This window comes from Chelonia mydas, chromosome 1, assembly GCF_015237465.2.
Source record: "Chelonia mydas isolate rCheMyd1 chromosome 1, rCheMyd1.pri.v2, whole genome shotgun sequence".
Classification (NCBI taxonomy): Eukaryota; Metazoa; Chordata; order Testudines; family Cheloniidae; genus Chelonia; species Chelonia mydas.
Genome location: NC_057849.1, coordinates 291,022,323 through 291,041,499, shown reverse-complemented (window position 1 = coordinate 291,041,499; position 19,177 = coordinate 291,022,323). Strand labels below are relative to the sequence as shown.

General features: G+C 38.0%; 1 protein-coding gene and 1 long non-coding RNA gene across 11 annotated transcripts in view; one reads left to right on the top strand and one right to left on the bottom strand.

Annotated features, from left to right (window-relative positions):
• SLC38A4 (solute carrier family 38 member 4) overlaps positions 1–19,177 on the bottom strand; it is a 59,741-nt gene that overhangs the window by 24,041 nt on the left and 16,523 nt on the right. Inside the window, exons 1-2 of one of the 8 annotated variants that reach the window (XM_043548761.1) lie at positions 6,748–6,764; positions 3,475–3,545 (exon numbers count right to left, since the gene is read on the bottom strand). The exons of 2 other annotated variants lie outside the window; for them this stretch is intronic. The gene's annotated coding sequence lies outside the window, so the exon portion shown is untranslated. Of the gene's footprint in view, positions 1–354; positions 694–3,088; positions 3,151–3,474; positions 3,680–6,747; positions 6,893–19,177 lie in introns of those variants that run through there. 5 more of the 8 variants (XM_043548754.1, XM_043548756.1, XM_043548753.1 and 2 more) reach the window with 5 other exon arrangements.
• LOC119564757 overlaps positions 1–19,177 on the top strand; it is a 44,409-nt gene that overhangs the window by 15,087 nt on the left and 10,145 nt on the right. The window contains exons 3-7 of one of the 3 annotated variants that reach the window (XR_006291576.1): positions 5,068–5,185; positions 5,270–5,489; positions 16,574–16,636; positions 17,728–17,945; positions 18,327–18,374. This is a non-coding gene — a long non-coding RNA (uncharacterized LOC119564757). Of the gene's footprint in view, positions 1–5,067; positions 5,186–5,269; positions 5,490–16,570; positions 16,637–17,727; positions 17,946–18,326; positions 18,375–19,177 lie in introns of all 3 variants that reach the window. The other 2 variants (XR_005223632.2, XR_006291578.1) reach the window with 2 other exon arrangements.

The following is a 19,177-nucleotide window of genomic DNA, read 5'->3' as shown; positions in this document are numbered from 1 at the left end:
ACAAGCAGCATTCTATTTTTGCTTTACTCTAGCCCTAAGCATGCAATTACTTATTAAAAATTCTCCAGTTTTTGCATTCATGGATGTTTAGTTCCTCACTTAATTACCAAACCTTCACTAGTCTATATAGCCATTAATATGCCATTCCTAACATCTGCAGTCTCAAACTTATTTTTAGCAGCACAACATTAAAATGTGTGTGTAAAATGTAAATGTAAACTTTAAACACCAACACTGAGCTAAAATTGACCTTGTGTCAAAAACTACAATAAATTACCTTACTCTAGTAACATTTATTTTTATCTAATAATTGAAAAGCAAAAGAATATCAAGGTGTTTTTGCCAATTTCCTACCAGAGATAGCTGCTCTGTTTATTCCTTTCTGCTGCCACTCCAGCACTTAGACTGAGACTGATTACTGAATCTGGCATTAGGTCAGAGATAGCTAGGCATGCTTACATTCCAAGGGTCTGATTTTGCCCACTGAGGACATGAATAACTCCAGCTGAAGTAAAGAAAAGAACTGGGTCCTTGCTGAGACAATGGTAAACTCATTCATAACAGTACCTCTAAAACCAAACTTTTTTGCGTTCCAAGAAGCAGATTCATATAGTATCCAGATGCTTATTTTAAATCTATATCTAAGAAAATCAGGCAATCGAACACAACCTGCCAGTGATGAAGAAAATCTCTGTTGTGAACACTAACAAATGCTCGCTTTAGCAATATTCTTCCAATTGTATCACCCCTGCTATACTGACTATTTTAGTGTTGAGGAACAAAGAGAACAGTGTAGCAGAAACATTACCATGGATTAATTAACACAGAGATTAGGTTAAGAGAGAAATTCTGTATTGCACAGTCTGTACTATATTTGGAAAGGAAAGAAGAATATGACAGAAAATATGTATTAGGGTGTAGGTTCTATTTTAAAGGCTGATCCTTCAAACACTTACTTAAGTGAGTCATTTTACTTATTGTCTCAAAGGACTATAAAATTACTTATGTTTTCAGGCGCTTGGTACTGAATCATCATCAATTTTAGGTCCCAATCCTGTAAACACTTACTAATGAGTGTAGTGCTTATTACCACAAGTAGTTCCCTTAATCTTCATCAGTGTTTGGGGGATTGGGCCCTTAATTTGTTGAAATCCTTCTCTCCAGGTCACCAGTCTTGCAAACTCTTGCGTACACACGAGTAACTTTGGGCATGTGAGTAGTTCCAGACTCCATGGGAATACGCACATGCCCAGAGCTACTCTCATGCATAAGGGCTTGCACGATCAGGCCTAATTGAAGACTAGCACATTGCTACACCTCAATTCCATGGGCATTTATTTTGAAAAATTTTAATCGGTCACTCTGTCAAGATAGCGTTCCTTACTCTGAACACTTCTCATACCTAATGAAATCTTAAATTGTAGTTTGCAGTACTGTTGTAGCTGTGTTGGACCTGGGATAGGAGAGAGACAAGGCGTGTGAGGTAATATCTTTTATTGGACCAGCTTCTGTGGATGGAAGAGACAAGCTTTACAGCTGAACAGAGCTGAAGAAGAGTTTTGTGTAGCTTGACAACTTGTCTCTTTCCCCAACAGAAGTTGGTCTAATAAAATATATTACCTCACCCAACTTTTCTCTCTGAAATTGTATACATCTTTATTTAATTAAAAAGACTACTAATTAATACGTGTATATATATTTTGTTGCTACCATGTATGTTGCAGATTACAGACTTTTTACAGTCCAATCCTTAGGTCCCAGTCCTGCAAATATGTATATGTAACTTTTTACTCATATGAGAAATTTTGTTGAAATCACTGGGACTACTCATGTAAGTAAACTTGGGCACTTGCATAAGTATTTGCAGAATCTAAGTTATTTATTCACATAATTGGAAGGTCAATTTTTTTCAGAAATTTATAAATATTTCCAAGGCATGTTTTATGCAAGGCAGTGAATGCATTGAAATGTTAGTTAATCTTACCCAAATCTGTGTGGAATCAGTTATTTATTGTGCAAACTTCAGAAATATGATCACCTCAGACAAGTAACTACAGGCAAACCTATTTTTAACTTGTATCTAGGGTGGAAAAAAATCCTGCATGTTCAAAATCTCTGATGCACTTCACTTCAAAAGAATCTATTCACATAAAATCCACTGTTCACATAAAATCCCAATCTTCCAATAGCTGGCCTATATGTCAAAGATGTAAACCAGATTTCACATACTCGGCTGCCAGCCACCACTGTATATTGCTGTTGCTACCTTAAGAAGTACAAGCTACAATGTTTAGAAACAATGTCTTTTCCCCCACAAAGCACTTCTAAAGGCACAGGCATAAGAAAAGGGAAGAACTGCAAATGCTACGCTAAGCGGCAGTATTATACACCAGCTCTTTTTCTATTTTAGACCACTACTATTTTTTTCCCTTAGGTATAGATGTCAGAAAAGTCTACTAGCTTAACTATGTTCCTTAAATCCAGCTATAACATGCCTAGGCTTTTGCTGCTTCTTGTGGAACAAGAAGGCAGACTGAAACAAAAGGATGATTTTTTTCTTTTAAGGTATTACATTAAAATGAAAATATTGGACGCACAAAGCATTACCCCTCTAAAGCAATGTTTCTCTCAAAACCTCGTGTCAAGTTCATCTGCTTTGCTTTAGAATAGAACATAATTTTTAAAAGGTATTCAGAAAATGTGTTCAAATTGCTTTTTAATATGTAATGAAACAATTAAGAAAAACATGAACTTGTTTTTCCATTTTATTTCATAGCAATTTTGATTTACTTTCTGTGTTGCATCTAGGATTCTGAATAAGTTGAGGTTTATCAATTAGGTTTATCTGTGACCTTGCCTTATTTGCCTAACAATTGCATTTTCAAGCATTTTGCAATGGCTAGTACTTTTATGTCCTATCACTGTATATGAATCAGTGGATTTTCCTGACTCTTAGTCTCAACGACAATGCATTTAAAGAACTAATGTTGTTTCTAAAGCAATTTGAAGAAGAAAAGTGCCATAATTGCTACCTTAAAGTAAACACACAATTAAAATGAACAATTTATTTTCCTATTCATTTACTTACTTGAATATTAGCCAGGTAAACCAAGAGTCTTGATAAAAATTCTCAGTAGTTAACCAGAGGCCCTAAAAGAACACGAGCATATCATTCCTAATTAACTGGTCAACTTTAGAAACCTCCTGCTGTTTCATTTCTTTCTTAGATTTGATTTTCTGTCCAAAAAAGGGGACTGAATTTCATGCCTGATGTAAAAACAAATACACCTGCTAATGCCAATTACAACTACAGTATAGCAAATCTTAACTGCCAGTTCTTCACTCTTCATTTAAATTTACAAATGAATTACATTTGCACAAAGTTTTCGCAAATTCTTCAGCTTAAAATGTGTTAAGTGGAAGAAGTATACAATAAAATGAATAGACATTGTAAAGGTACATTTTTAGGTTTACCTCCAAATCAAATACGTTATCTTGCTTGCTTGCTTGCTTGCTTTCTAAGCAAGTGATATCTTAACTTGCACCTGTAATAGAAAGTTGGCTCATCTGAGTCCTTGTGCAGCTGGACAATCATTTAAAGACAAATGGGAGTGTATCAGATGAACCAATCAGCAACAACGATACCCCAACACCTCCCATTGTCAAACTTGCGTCAGCTCTTTTAAAAAAAAAAAAAAGGTAAATCAATTTACTGGTGCAATCTGGTGCAATCAGTCATCAGAGGTATTTGCTCTCTGAGCTTGGCATTCTAACAAAACGCATATCTGCAGAAAGTTTTACCTAGACTTGTGTCATAGTCAGGATGATGTAGATTACCTTGTTATTTTAGTCTGCTAATCTCGATGCTCAAGGAAGAGATACAATATTTTTAAACTAATTTTTCATCAGCATCAAAGTTACAGTAACACAATTTAGTTATGAAAGTGAGTGACAGTATGGTTTAGGACCTATAGCCAGGGCGTCTGCGTTCTCATTCCCAGTCTACCACTGAATTAGGTCCAGATCCTTAACTGAGTTCTCCCTAGGCAGGATTGGGGCTATAGGGTGTGGTCTTTGACATATTGTTTGGCCTGTGTTTGTGGTAGTTTCCCCATCTGGAAAATGGTGACTATTTACTGTAATTATTTACCTCCTAGGGCTGCTGCAAGGATTCATTCTAATATATGTAGTGCACTATATATGGGAAGTATTTAATATTATTTATTTATTTGAAACACATACTTGAGGAGAAGCTACGTTTCAATATATCAATTACACAGTTTAGGATTTGTGCTCCATTATCTAACTGAATAATAATTATAATAATTCTTAATAAACTATATGGGCATAGTGATCAAACCACTGATTGTATGTTAGAGAAGATGCAAGTTGGGATGGTTTTTCATTATTTTAATTTTATGGAAAGGATTACACTCACTCGATTAAAATTGGCTTTGTAAATACACACACAGACTCTCTCTTAGTCATTTTTTAATGGGGGAGAGCTAAGTCATACAAATAAAAAACATTATTGAAAACCTGTCCAAAAGAGCTTGTGTCATTTAAAAATTTAATAGGCCTCAGTCAACTTAAAAATCACAGTTCTGCCCCAAAATGCTGTAACTACTGTTGTTACAAGTAAACCCTAATATTACTGTAACTGAAAGAGATTAGAGGAAAAAAGTATTGATTTTCAGTTTGTTTACTTTGTAAACTGGGTGTAGTCAGTTTTACCATTTCCCCCTATTGTTTATATGGTGTTTTGTGCAGCAACAGGGGAGAGAAAAACATTTCTTTAAACAAATGAAAATGTGATTGCAAACCACAAAACCTGGCAGGGGAATTCAGCAATAAATGTAGTATCAACTCAGGAGCAGCTGTAAAAATTACTTTTAATTATTTTTTGACCTAATGGAAAAAAATATATATCAAGATTAGCTTTCATTTATTTTTTAAATACCAAGAACATGAGTTCTACCATTTAGTAATTTGCCATGACCTTCTATTTATAGCCAAGTTAGGAGGACTCAAAAGAGTGACTTTCTTTTCTTTCTCCCACAATCATAGCGATGCTAGCCTGCCCTTATTAATGGTGCATTACCATTGGATGGAGCCCCTAGGACAGCATCTGGTCACTTAACTCCAGGACCAACTCCCAGACCTACCCCTGAAAAGATGAGACAAGGTGGGTGAGGTAATACCCTTTATTGGACCAACTTCTGCTGGTGAGAGAGACAAGCTTTCGAACTTACACAGAGCTCTTCTTCAGGTTTGTCTCTCTAATATCCTGGGACCAACACAGCTACAACAACACTGCATACAACCCTGAAAAGATGTCCTTTCAGAGAAAGCTTGTCTGGTGGTCCTCGCATCAACAGTCCAAATATCCATTACAGCTCTTATCTGTTCAGGAGGTTTGAAGTGGGCCCTCAAACATAGAAAGGCTAGAAGATGGAGGCATCAGCTCAACTATCTTCTGTACTTGCAAGGTTTTGTATGCGGAAGAGCTCTGTTTCTCTGTTTGAAAACCGAGTTAGTGCTAGTGGTGGTAACCAGTGCCAGTTCGTAAGCCTTAACACTTGACAGCATGTACAGTCTTCAGCTGGGTGAAGGATCAGGTGGGTCCTCTCAGCCGATATTAGCAGTAGTTGAAATGAGGAATGGCCTGCAAGTGCAAACAAAATGCCTCCCACACATTCACAACTACCAGGACTTTCAGTTTATGTAGGCCAAACCTCATTAAAGGACCTCACAACAAAACCTAACAGCCATGTTTAATAAGATAAGAATTTGTGCCATCATTTGAATGAACCATTGGCCAATCAAAACTTGCTTTGATGACAGATGATGATATATAATATTGATGGGATAAACCACATTATAGTTTGAGCTTGTGGGGGTCCTAATGGTGCAGGAGATGTTTTCACCAAAATACAAACAGTTTGTCCTTGTTTCCAGAACGTTGCATTTTGTTAAATGTTTTAACTATTATTTCATTAGCATTTTCACAGGACAATCCACTCTCACCTGTAATTTCTTTTTCTTTTTAAATTCAGTTACAATATGCCCATTTTGGGCCAATGTTGCACTTTTGACTCGCATGAGTAGTCCCATTGCTAAACAGCACTGCTTGTGTGTGCAAGGCAAGCAGCATTTGACCCAGAATGAAAATGAGTCATTAGTTACTTTAAGTAAGGTACCATTTTGATAAAGACTTGGGTCCCAAGTCTGTGGTTCTTTGCACTAGCAATATTCCCACTGAAGTCACCAGGAGGTTTCACTGGCCAACAGAATTGGGCCACCACTTTCTAACAACTGTCATCACACAAATGACCAAAATAAAACTTTAAAGAAAAAGCAAACTTTAATTTTGTATAATAATTGGTCCTGTTCATTAGTGAACTATAAGCCTATCTGGATATTAGTACAGATGTCATAAAAGGATCTCTCTCTCTCACACACACCCCAATCCACATTTTAAAAGGATTAGAATACATTCTCTCTAGAGGGTGTTTCAGTCCTAGATAAATCCCATTCTATACTTTATTTCAAGCAATATATAAAGAAAGGGCCAAATCATGTATTCCTTATTGAGGAATTCAATAGTCCATTGATTTCAGTGGGAGTTTTGCCTGAGAAAGAATCACAGGACACAACAGATTTTCTGATCTTGGTCTATACAGTTATGTACCCACACAGTGAGAGGGAAATACACATTTATTTAAATGAACCCCTGTTAATACTTACAATTTTGAGGAACAAAATCAAGAATACTTGACAAGGTTCACTAGCTTTTCTGTCACAGAATGACCTTCAAATATTCTGAGGGAAGCAGCAACATTGAATTTCTCACATCGAAAAAGTGAGAGACTTTGGTGGAACTCGGAGTCTCCTGTAGAATATTAGTCTTTTCATCACCAAGTTTGCACCAGTCCCTTTATAACAGGTTTCACAAAGCAAATTAAAAGAAGAAATATCCAGGAATATTCCAAAGTTCATTGAGGAATGTCCACAACAGATAATATAAAATTTGGGTGATTCACTTTTACTTAAGAAAGCTGGTTCCTCATATTCAGCACTAATTTCTGAATTGTGCTATTATAGTTATATTTCATATATATTAATGTGTTTGCCAATAGACCTTTGGCAGTTAGCTTTCCATTTTAAGTGCGATATAGATGGCCTACAATATTTGTTTATGACATTACAATGTCTCTGCATTGTAATGAGCCATGATGTCACCAATTATAAAGATTTATTGTTGCTAGATTCTTCAAGCAGAAGTTAAAAGCAGATAGTGAGGACATACATTAATAAATGCAAAATATTTAAAAGCATATTCAAAAAATAAATTGTGACTGAATGCAAAACATGTTCTTGTTTGAATGCTTCCAGTAACAGACATAAATGTACTCTCTAGGTTTTCACCCCAGGGCTTCTTGTTGTTCCATCTCCTAAAATAATAAAGACTACTTCAGTGAAGCCAATTTTTCAGATAACTTGTTACAAAAATATATTCTTTTTGCAACACACTCAAGAACATCCTACATTGTTAGGATGATTACTGTTGGCCCTGATCCTGCACTGAGAACTGCACAGATGCAGGGGGTCCTCCCAGGGGATTCTCATTGCAAGCTTCTGGCTATTATTTGTATTCTATAAGTGTCCATGATGTATTAGGTGCTTTACAAAAAAGAAAGAAAGCAGTCCCCATTCTACAAAAAACAGACATAGCTGTAAGGTATAGGAACAATCAACAAGTAGCATAGCTGGGTGGTAATTGGGCAGTATTTCTGTAATTATTTTATTTATAAAGGTATGTAAATAAAATAATTACAGAAATACTGGGATATGATGTATAGGGAACCCCAAATTACCCTACAGCCATGACTTGATAGTTACTTGCAGATATTACAGGCCTTTTACATCTGTCTATTTTGAATTGATACTCTAGCTCCCCATTCACCAAATCACTTCACACTACACCATGTATTTGTTCCAGAGAGCTCCCTTTTGTGGTAACAAGAGAACAAACACCTACGTTTTTCCCTTAACCCCTTTCCCAAACTCATGCAATAGTTATGGCTGAAAGCTAACTTGAAGTAATGATTTCAGCAGTTGAAGGGAAAGGACTATTAGCGGAGGAAGCGCGTCCCGAGCTTCAGAGACATCCAAGTTAAAATCCTGGATGAGCCCCCTCTTGTAACACTGACAGACCCTGGTTGTCGGAGGGAGGAATCAAACCTGGGACCTCGGGAGCTTAGTGCATGAGCCTTTACTGTGTGAGCTAAAAGTCAACTGGCTGTTAGCTAAGACTGTAGAGCAGACTCATTAATTGCTTTCTCTCTCTCTAAATCAGGGGTGAGCAAACTATGGCCCGGAGGCCAGATCCAGCCCTTCAGATGTTTTAATCTGGCCCTCGAGCTCACGCCGGGGAGCGGGGTCCAGGGCTCCGCGTGGCTCCCAGAAGCAGAGGCATGTTGCTCCTCCGGCTCCTAGGCATAGGTGCAGCCAGGGGACTCCGCACGCTGCCCCCACCCCAAGTGCTGCCCCTGCAACTCCCATTGGCCAGAAACCTCATTTCTGGCCCCACCCCAGAGCTCTCACCCCACCCCCCAATTTTGTGAGCATTAATGGCCCACCATACAATTTCCATACCCAGATGTGGTCCTCGGGCCAAAAAGTTTGCCCACCCCTGCTCTAAATGGTCTCGGTGCCACTACAGGGGACAGAACACCACACCCAGGAGGTGTGTGGCTTACACAAGCCCAGTGTCTTTGGAAGCAGAAGGGAAATTGCTGCTATGCCTTTCGAAAGGGTGTAGCTTGGATTCCTGTCCATGTGGGGCAAAGTCTGCTGGCTGGTAGAGAAGTGACAAGATCGTCGCTGAATATTTTCTCTTCCATCATAGACTCACCAAGCTTTAATGTCATAAGGGACCATCATGATCATCTAGTCTGACCTCCTGCACATTGCAGGCCACAGAACCTCACCTACCCAATTTATAAGGGCTAATAACAAAATTTTGTGGCAGACTATTACCCTGAGCAGTGCTTGTGCCTCTCTGAATGCAAGGACTGTAGTTATGCCTACATGTCATCCTCTATCCCATGTATGTGCAGGCTATCCACAAATTGGCCTTTTCTTTTTCAGTTCTACTGTGAATCAGATAATTTTTTGCAACTTACTATAACAGATAACTGTTAGTCTGACCATTCTTCTTGAAGACACTGACCTACCTTTTCTATTTAGGACTCTTTACCTTTTCTATTTAAGATGAAACGAGATCTAAATCAGTCAATGGAAACAATCTGAATTCCTTATTGTTAGCAAAATCTGCAGTAGAGTAATACCACTGTTTATACTGATTTAGCATTTTGAAAGTGTAATATATTGTAGCACTTAAGATATAGACATACATTATAATTATTAGAACATAAGAATGGCCGTATTGGGGCAGACCAATGGTCCATCTAACCCAGTATCCTGTTTTCCAACAGCAGCCAATGTCAGATGCTTGAAAGGGAATGAACAGAACAGGGCGATTATTGAGTGATCCATCCCCCTGTCTTCTAGTCCCAGCATCTGGCAGTTAGCAGCTTAGGGACAGTCAGCATCTTAGGGACCGTCTTGGCCAATAGCCATTGATGGACCTATCCTTCATGAACTTATCTAATTCTTTCTTGAACCCAGTTATAGTTTTGGCCTTCACAGCATCCTCTGTCAACCATTTCCATAGGCTGACTGTGCCTTGTGTAAAGAAGTACTTCCTTTTGTTTTAAACCTGCTGACTATTAATTTTGAGTGCCCTCTATTTCTTGTGTTACATGAATGCGTAAAAAATGCTTCCTTATTTACTTTCTCCACACCATTCATGAATTTATAGACCTCTATCATATCCTCCTCTCCTCCCTCTGTTGTCTCATTTCTAAGCTGAATGGTCCCAAGCTTTTTAATCTCTCCTCATATGGAAGCTGTTCCATACCCCTAATTATTTTCATTGCCCCTCTCTGTGCCTTTTCCAATTTTAATGCATCTTTTTTGAGACAGGATGACCAGAACTTCAGACAGTATTCAAGGTGTTGGTGTATCATGGATTTGTATAGTGGCATTATGATATTTACTGTCTTATTATCTATCCCTTTTCTAATGATTCCTAACATTTTGTTAATTTTTTTTATTACTGCTGCACAGTGAGTGGATGTTTTCAGAGAACTATCCACGATGATTCCAAGATCTCTTTCTTGAATTGTAGGCAACAGCTAATTTAGACCGATTCATTTGGTATATATCGTTGGAATTATGTCTTCCAATATGCATTACTTTGCATTTATCAACATTGAATTTCATCTGCCATTTTGTTGCCCAGTCACCCAGTTTTGTGAGATCTCTTTGTAACTCTTTGCAGTCTGCTTTGGACTTACTATCCTGAGCAATTTTGTATCATCTGCAAATTTTGCCACCTCACTGCTTACCCCTTTTTCCAAATCATTTATGAATATGTTGAACAGCACTGGTGCCAGTATAGACCCTTGGGGGAGACCACTATTTACCTCTCTCCATTCTGAAAACTGACCATTTATTCCTACCCTTCTCCCGCCCCACCCCATCTTTTAACCAGTTACTGATCCATGAGAGGATCTTATCCCAGGATTCCTTACTTTGCTCAAGAGCCTTTGGTGAGGGACCTTGTCAAAGGCTTTCTGAAAGTCCAAGTACACTGTATCTACTGGATCACCCTTGTCCACGTTTGTTGAACCCCTCAAAAAAATTGAATAGATTGCTGAGGCATGATTTCCCTTTACAAAAGCTGTGTTGACTCTTCCCCAACAAATCATGTTCATATGTGTATCTGATAATTCTGTTATTTACTATAGTTTCAATCAATTTGCCTGGTACTGAAGTTAGGCTTACCAGCCTGTAATTGCCAGGATCACCTTTGGAGCCTTTTTTAAAAATTGGAGTTACATTAGCTATTCTCCAGTATCTGGTACAGAGGCTGATTTAAATGATAGGTTACATACCACAGTCAGTAGTTCTGCAATTTCAGATTTGAGTTCCTTCAGAACTCTTGGATGATTTAATCTGGTCCTGGTGACATATTACTATTTAATTTATCAATTTGTTCCAAAACCTCCTCTATCAACAACTTATTGTGGGACAGTTCCTCAGATTTGTCACTTAAAAAGAATGGCTCAGCTGTGGAAATCTCCTCTGCAGTGAAGGCAGATGCAAAGAATTCATTAGCTTTCTGCAACAGCCTTGTCTTCCCTGAGTTCTCTTTTAGTACCTCAATCATCCAGTGGCCCCACTAATGGTTTCCCACTTTTCCTGTCTCTGATGTACTTAGATTTTTTTTTTTTTTGCTGTTAGTTTTTGTGTCTTTTCCTAGTTACTCTTCAAATTCTTTTTTGGCCTGCCTAATTATACTTTTACACTTGATTTGCCAGAGTTTATACTCCTTTCTATTTTCCTCAGTAGAATTTGACTTCCAATTTTTAAAGTATGCCTTTTTGCCTCTAACCACCTCTTTTTATGCTGTTTAGCCACATTGGCATATTTTGGGGTCCTCTTGCTATTTTTTTAAATTTGGGGTACACGTTTAATTTGAGCCTCCATTATGGTTTTTTAAAAAGTTTCCATGAGGCCTGCAGGCATTTCATTCTTGTGACTGTTCCTTTTAATTTCCATTTAACTAGCTTCTTCATTTTTGTCTAGTTCCCTTCTTTGAAGTTAAATGCTACAGTGGAGGGCTTCTCCCCACCCAAGAAGGATGATATATTTAATTACATATGGTCACTACTACTGAGCAATTCAGCTATATTCACTTCTTGCACCAGATCCTGTGCTCCACTTAGGACTTAATCAGGAATTGCCTCTCCCCTTGTGGGTTTCATGAGTAGCTGCTTCAGAATGCAGTTATTAATGGTGTTTAGAGATTTTATCTCTGCATCGTGTCCTGAGCTGACATGTACCCAGCCAACATAGGGACAGATGACTGGGTACATAGACAGTGATAGTGCTTCAGCTCTGTATCAGGCACGAGGGCTTAGACGCTTACAATCTAAAATAAAGACAAGGGGAAAAAAAAAAGAATTGCCTGGGAGACCTGTGGATTGTGGCAATTTACAAGGTTTCCTTGTTTACTTAAATTAATAATTAGAGAGGTGAAAGTGGGGCTTGATTCTCATTTACGGTACAACTCCTTTACACTGTTTTGGCAGTTCAAAGGGGCCTTAGTGCAAAAGAGATTCACACTGTTGATCTTTAAGCTCTGGGAAGGATAGCCCAGTGGTTAGGGCACTAACAGAGGACTTGGGAGACCTAGGTTCAATTCCCTGCTTAGCTACAGACTTCTAGAGTGACCTTGGGCAAGTCACTTAGCCTCTCGGTGCTTCAGTTCCCCATCTGTAAAATGGAGATAATCCTACCTCACAGGGATGTTGTGAGGATAAATACATTAAAATTGTAAGGTGGTCAGATACTATGGTGATGGAAGCATATATGTACTGAAGATAGATTGGTTATTAATTAATAGAAATAATGATAAAATTTAAAGTCTTGTAAAAATACAATGGGGAAAAAAACTACCCCAGAAAACGTAGTCTAATGTGAAAATATTCTATTATGTTTCTTGTTTAAACTTTTAAAATTTCAGTTCTGGAAAGAGTATTTTTCCCTGTCAGTTCCATGTATTTGTATTATCCAACAATCTCTAACTCCCATGGTTAGTTGCTTTATGTAATGCTTCATCAGCTTTTACAGCAATAACAGAGAACCATATGGCTTATAACAAAATATTATTCATATTATTGTTATTGCTCATTATTATTATTGTCATAGGAGACTATGCCTGGATGTGCATTTTTTCCCTTTAAAAAGAGAAATCTGGCTCAGCTCTTTAGACTCTAAATCACATTTAGTATACTAACGTGTTTTTTGTATTCTTTTTCTTAACCTGTGAAAACATGTTTTTGCTCTGATCAAACTGAACGTACTATGAGGTTTGCCATTCCTCATCCAACTATTGATCCATCAACTTCAGTCACCTACCTTGACGTTGGCCAGTGTCTGATGTTTTAGAAGAAGCAATCTTGCTCTTAAGATCTAGTAGTTCCTCTAATTCTGAGAGGTTCGGCATGGGGGCAAGTTCCTTCCTGACTCCTAGACCTAAAACATCACATCTTATTCCACTGAGTTTCTCCGTTCCTTTTATACTATAGGTCCTTAAAACTCTTTGAGGCAGGGACTCTCATGTACTGTATGTTTGTACAGTAACTATCGCAGAGGTGGGCAAACTACGGCCGGTGGGCAAACTACAGCCTGCAGGCCACATCCGGCCTCTGGGACCATCCTGCCCAGCCCTTGAGCTCCCGGGCAGGGAGGCTAGCCCCCGGCCCCTCCCCTGCTGTTCCTGCTCCCCCACAGCATGGTAAGGAGGCAGGGAGCGGGGGGGACTATAAAAAGTTTATGTGGCTTTGTGGTAAAATGATTAACTATTTATTGATGTTGTCACAGACACACAAGATTTCATAGATTCCAAGACCATTGTGAGTCTGACCTCCTGTACAACACAGGTCATAGATCTTCCCCAAAAGAATTCCTAGAGTATATCTTTTAGAAAAAACATCTAATCTTGATTTTAAAATTGACAGTGATAGAGAATCTACCTTCTAAATTGCTGCAGTAGTTAATTACTCTCAATTTATACCTTATTTCCAGCCTAAATTTGTCTAGCTTCAACTTCAACTTGCAGAAGCAGTTGACTTATTGCACATGTGGTTAATATACTGAGTCAATTGGTTTAAGTTTTTTAAAACATTACTGTATCTGCATTGGATATTGGAGTCTCTGCCCCATCTGAGCTCTGCTTGGATACAGTGTAGTGTCAGCCAGAAGCAGCTCTAACTTACACCACCTCAGTGACCTTATCCCAGGAGGACAGAAGTAGGCAGCATTGCAGCTGGCTCTACTACCTTCTCCAGCTTTGCACTACTGGGTACTTTCCCAGCACTGCGGGGATTTTCTGCTGGCTATTTATGACCAGTCTGAGTCCACTTTCAACAGTACAACGTGGATTTAGTGACTGGCGGATCTAGCTCATTACATCTGGATTAGGTAAATAGGATCAAACTAATTTTCAAATGCCTTTGTGTCTGAGATAGAGAAAATGCTAATGTGAGAGTTTAAACCCATCTATGTATTGCTAAAGTGCACTTAATTCATAACATATTTTATCTTATACATGATTATATTCAAAATTATGTAGCAGTAATTCCTAATGAAACATGATCCAGCCGAACTGTTCTTTTAAGTCAAACAGTTGTCTCAACCTGTTTTAACATTAAAATCACTTGTCTCATAAAAGTTTTAAAGTTTCAGGAAATTATATTAAGAATAATGATCAGTATAACAGCATTATATAAAACAACGACATCAGTTCGTTCAATAAAATTCTTCAACTTAACTGCAATATTTTGGCACAGTGACTGAGATGATTGTTTTTCTAATTAATTAAAGACAGGTTCATTTAAGCAATTACATTCTTTGTCCACAACAAGCACATTTTTAATTAGTGAGCCCCTACTGCTATCTAAAGGCCTTCATTATTTGTTTTTCATTCTCTCTCTAATCCTAAAATAACAAAGTCCCTGCTCACCAGAACTCTTGAGAGAAAGTTGATTTTGGAATTTTGTTAATGCTGTGACTTCCTGGAGATCTGCAAATCTTTTCTTATCCAAAAAGTAACATCACTAGCTATTAGGGAATAATCTAAATTAGACCTGTAATGTTTTAGCTTTTCCATCTATATTATTTTTCTCTTCAATGGCCTCTCTAGTCTCTTGCAATCTAGGAATAACATGGACTGGTGGGCCTTTTAAAAAATGTAACTAGCTGTCAGATAGGCAGTGATGAGGGAGCACATATTTATTTTAATGTTGGGGTATCACCTTGAAAGGTATTTTCTTTTGCCTTATCAAATGTTTCTGTTCAGTTCTTGTTCTTTGTCATAGCTTTAAAAATGTACAGTTTTGTTTGCATGTCAAGCCGTAGTTCTTTTAGTAACAAAAACCAGGGTGGTTATTGCTCCTGACACTTGTGACAGTGTCTTTAGCTGGTGGCTTTCATCCACTGGGAAGGCAATTTACATGGGGATTTTGGTTTGGCATGGATGCTCTGTCTAGTAAGTCGAATTTCCAGTCAGACCACATATTTTCTCTTCCATTGATCCCACTAACAACGCTAAAGGCAAGGCAAGGCAAAAGTGATCCTTTATCGCAAAATGCTCAAGAGAAGCCTAAAGAATTTTTGATTGCCCAACTATCAGGCTTCTTTCAAGGTGAGAGATGTTGTCTGTCAAGGTCTAATCATACCTCACAATTTGACTGCCAGATGCTGGGACTGTATGACAGGGGATGGATCACCTGATAATTTCCCTGTTTTGTTCATTCCCTTTGAAGCATCTGGCATTGGCCATTCTTGAAAGACAGGATACTGGGATAGATGGACCATTGGTCTGACCCAGTATGGCCATTCTTATGGTCCTATGTTCTTAACATAGACCAGCCACTTAAAAAATGGGTCAAATAAAGACACACATTTCACTGAGATTTGGAGCACGCTACTGCAAATCACGAAGTGTACTGTATGCTAATGATGATTCAGTCTGAAAGGCCTTTCTGGACAAAAAGGTTAGAAAAATATTCACAAACACAGAAAAGAAATACAGATCCTAATGGTCTGAATTTTTAATCTGTCTGAAATTGATTATTTAAAAAAAAATTCATACTGGTAGAAACGGCACCTAATGAGAAAACCTGTTAACCTTTTTGTCAGTATTAATAAAATACAAGTTAGTAACTTTTAATATGCAGTTAGTGTATATTTTTTATCAAATCCCATTAGTAATCATAGTTCCTGAGTCAAGTGGCTGTGTTGACATTCTAGAGAACACAGCAGGTGCATCACATCAAACATTAGGGCCTCAATCCTGCAAACACTCGTGCATCTGAGTGACTTCACACAGGCGAGTAGTAGTTCTACGGCGTGTTTAATAACTGAATATACCTCAGTATTTTTGTTTAATAACTGTCCTTTCATCTGACTGTGCAAAATGTCCTCATTAATTTAAAATGCCTATTTTCTTACAGCCAGCTATAATTTATTCAATATAATATAAATGTTGTTACTTCTTCAATTTGATTGTACAGTTTAAATGTAAAATCAGGAAGCCAACAATTTCAGCAGTAAATGAACTCTCACTTTTTTGCACCACATGCTTTTATGTTATGTTTTCATTATAATATTGTGTAGTTTTGTAAAAATGTTGATTAGCAATTTCGCAAATCTGAAAAACACAATTCACAGGTTACGACCATGACCCTTGAAAAAATGTGAGAGAACAACCTCATTACGAGATATACCTTGCAATAGATATTTGTTTAACTTGAACTCTGCAAGAGCAGTTGCCCAGTGCAACTGTACATATTTGCTCCTGAATCCTTTCTGAAAGGCACTATTTAAACATGTTGATGCACTGCATTGAGATTTTTTTTTGTATCCATTCCAGCAGGGTTGACAAAACAAGAAGACTCAGAAGATAAATCTGTTTTTTTATTGCAAGAAGCACTACAAGGTAAGTGAACTACGTTTTACATTATATATTCCCATTTAAATAAAACATGGAAGGAATGCAAGCTCTTGTGGAGGTGCATGGTATGGTGGTATTGCTCAGTCAGATTTCTATTTTCAATTGTATTAATGTATTTGGACTCTAGTTGTCAATCTTTGGTTTAATGGCAATGAGTTTGTTAGTGTAGATTCATTGATCTGTTAGGAGGGAAGGAGAAATTTGTGTGTATGGAGAAATTTGTGGTCCCCTCAATCTAACCCATGCCCAGAACCCGGGACATATTTCTTGTCTCTGATCCCCTGTGGCTTGGGTTTAGATGAGTCTGCAAACAGGTGTCTACAATGACATGGAATTTTATGATGTAGGCACTTGGATTAGCCATCAAATCATTTCACATAAGCTACTGAACAGCCACCAGGTGGTAACAGTGACTTTCAGTCACTACTGCGCTGGGCTAGGTTCACTGCAGTGACCTATAGGTGAAAGTTTCTGTCTCCTGAACCAGTCACGCTTTACATGTCCCTTCTGAGCTCTGTTTTAGCCATTCTCCAGCCAATGTCAGGATGGGACACCTTTGAATCTGCCAATACTATCCTTAATTAGCTGGAGAAGTTAATCCTAAGCAACCCAAAGCACTCCTCATCTCCTTAGGATAAATTTACGCCTTCTGCAGCAATTCCATCTCTGAAAGCCGGAAACCATGAAAGTTCATGTTAATACTAACAGAACATAGCACCTATGATGTGCTTTCACAGGAGCTGTAGCATTAGTCTTCTTTTTCTTAATTCTCTTTGTTTGCTAGATAAAGACATAACTACAAGCTAATATGCAGATCCTACAAGCCCTTAGTCATGCAAGTAGCATTTATGCATATGAGTAACTCCACTAAGGCCCTAGTTCAATGCTACTAAATGCCCCAACAACAAAACACTCTGCACACATGAAATGGTGTTTTCAAATATAAACTAAAAACAGAAAATGATCTAGCACTGGAGAGAAAAGGCATTTCTGTGTCACTCTACTGAAAATCAAGTAGTAATTATTTCATTATCTCCTTTGCTTTGTTTCTCGATGCCTGTATCAATGTACATAAGGCATGGAAGTTGCTCGTGTACCAGAAGAATGGAGTAAATGCTACAGGCTATATCCTCATCTCTTGAACATCTGCACATGGAACACAAACCAGTCTGCAAATCATTGTGGCCCAGCAAAATTGAAAGAGAATCTTCTTCTTCCAGCTAATTGAAGGTAGCAGGTGTGGCTGTGGAATGGCTTTCAAGATCTACATTCTATTGATGTAATAGAGGAGCAGGTATTTCTAGAACCAATTTATAAAGTATCTATAAAAAAAAAAGAGAAAACTAACTGCAACTCTTCCAAAGTAACAACTATATTTATGGAATGCCAAGTCTTTCACAAAATGAAGAACAAGGAAATTTGTAGTTAAGACCGTCTTAAACTCAGTCCATTGTTCCTCAAAATGTAATATATGCCCATGACATCAGATATTGAAAAACACAGGTACTGCTAGGCAAATTATGGGTTGAATTTCAGCTATAAAGATAACCTGCAATGTATATTTTAAAAAAGTAGTTAACTGTAAAGATATATGTGTTGAACGCACCAAATACCAAAGGTAGGTGAGGCCTTCAGCAGGTAAGTGAATTTAAAATTACAATTTTTTATGTTTTAGGTGCCATGCAGTTTGGCTGACACATGGAGCTAGCCTAGAGAAGATCAGGTAAATGGTTACTTTTCCCAGTATACGGCACCACTTTGCAAAGTCTTATTATTTTGATTGGTGCATAGAAACATATATTTTTTTAAATGGCAAAATCACTTTCTCAGCTAAAAAGAATAGTGCTTACCTCACTTCCCTCCCTGCCCATGTATAGGTGAGCTCTTTGATCTGGTAGGGGCATAAATTGTTGTATTGTAGAATAGTGCATGCTGGGAAAAATCACATTTAAAGCTCTAACTATGGGAATGTTAAAGCACACACAAAACCCAACAGACTTGGTAGGTTTTGTTTGTCTATTAAATGAATGTCCCTCTGACCTTTGCTGTAAGAATTCAGCACATAGGAATGAGAGAACCTAGATAATTGTGTTGAGTGATTGCTCTTCCTCCCTGCAGGTTCTCACATGTGCAGTCTCACAAGGTTGCATTCTTGCTAAACCCCCGTTGAATGTACTTGTATGAATTTAGTGGTGTACCTGCTGTCTTGTGCCTAATGAGGTAGAGAAATGCATCAGTATAAAGTAGCTAAAACTAAAGCTGGATAATATGAAAACAATGTTTGCTGGTGAGAAAAGCATTAAACAGAGTGGGTGAAGGCTGCACCTGTTTGAGGTGTGTGTCCACTCTTTGGTAATATGGTCTGCAGCCAATGAGTCATACTCAGTTGTACATACAGCCAGACTCCCTGACAGAGGCCATGACTTGTTGTTATATGTTCTGTAGGCCTGCCAGAGAGATCCATGCCTTTGTCACTTCAAAGGGAAGGCACTCTAGTTGGGGTTGCCCTTAAGGAAAACAGGGAGG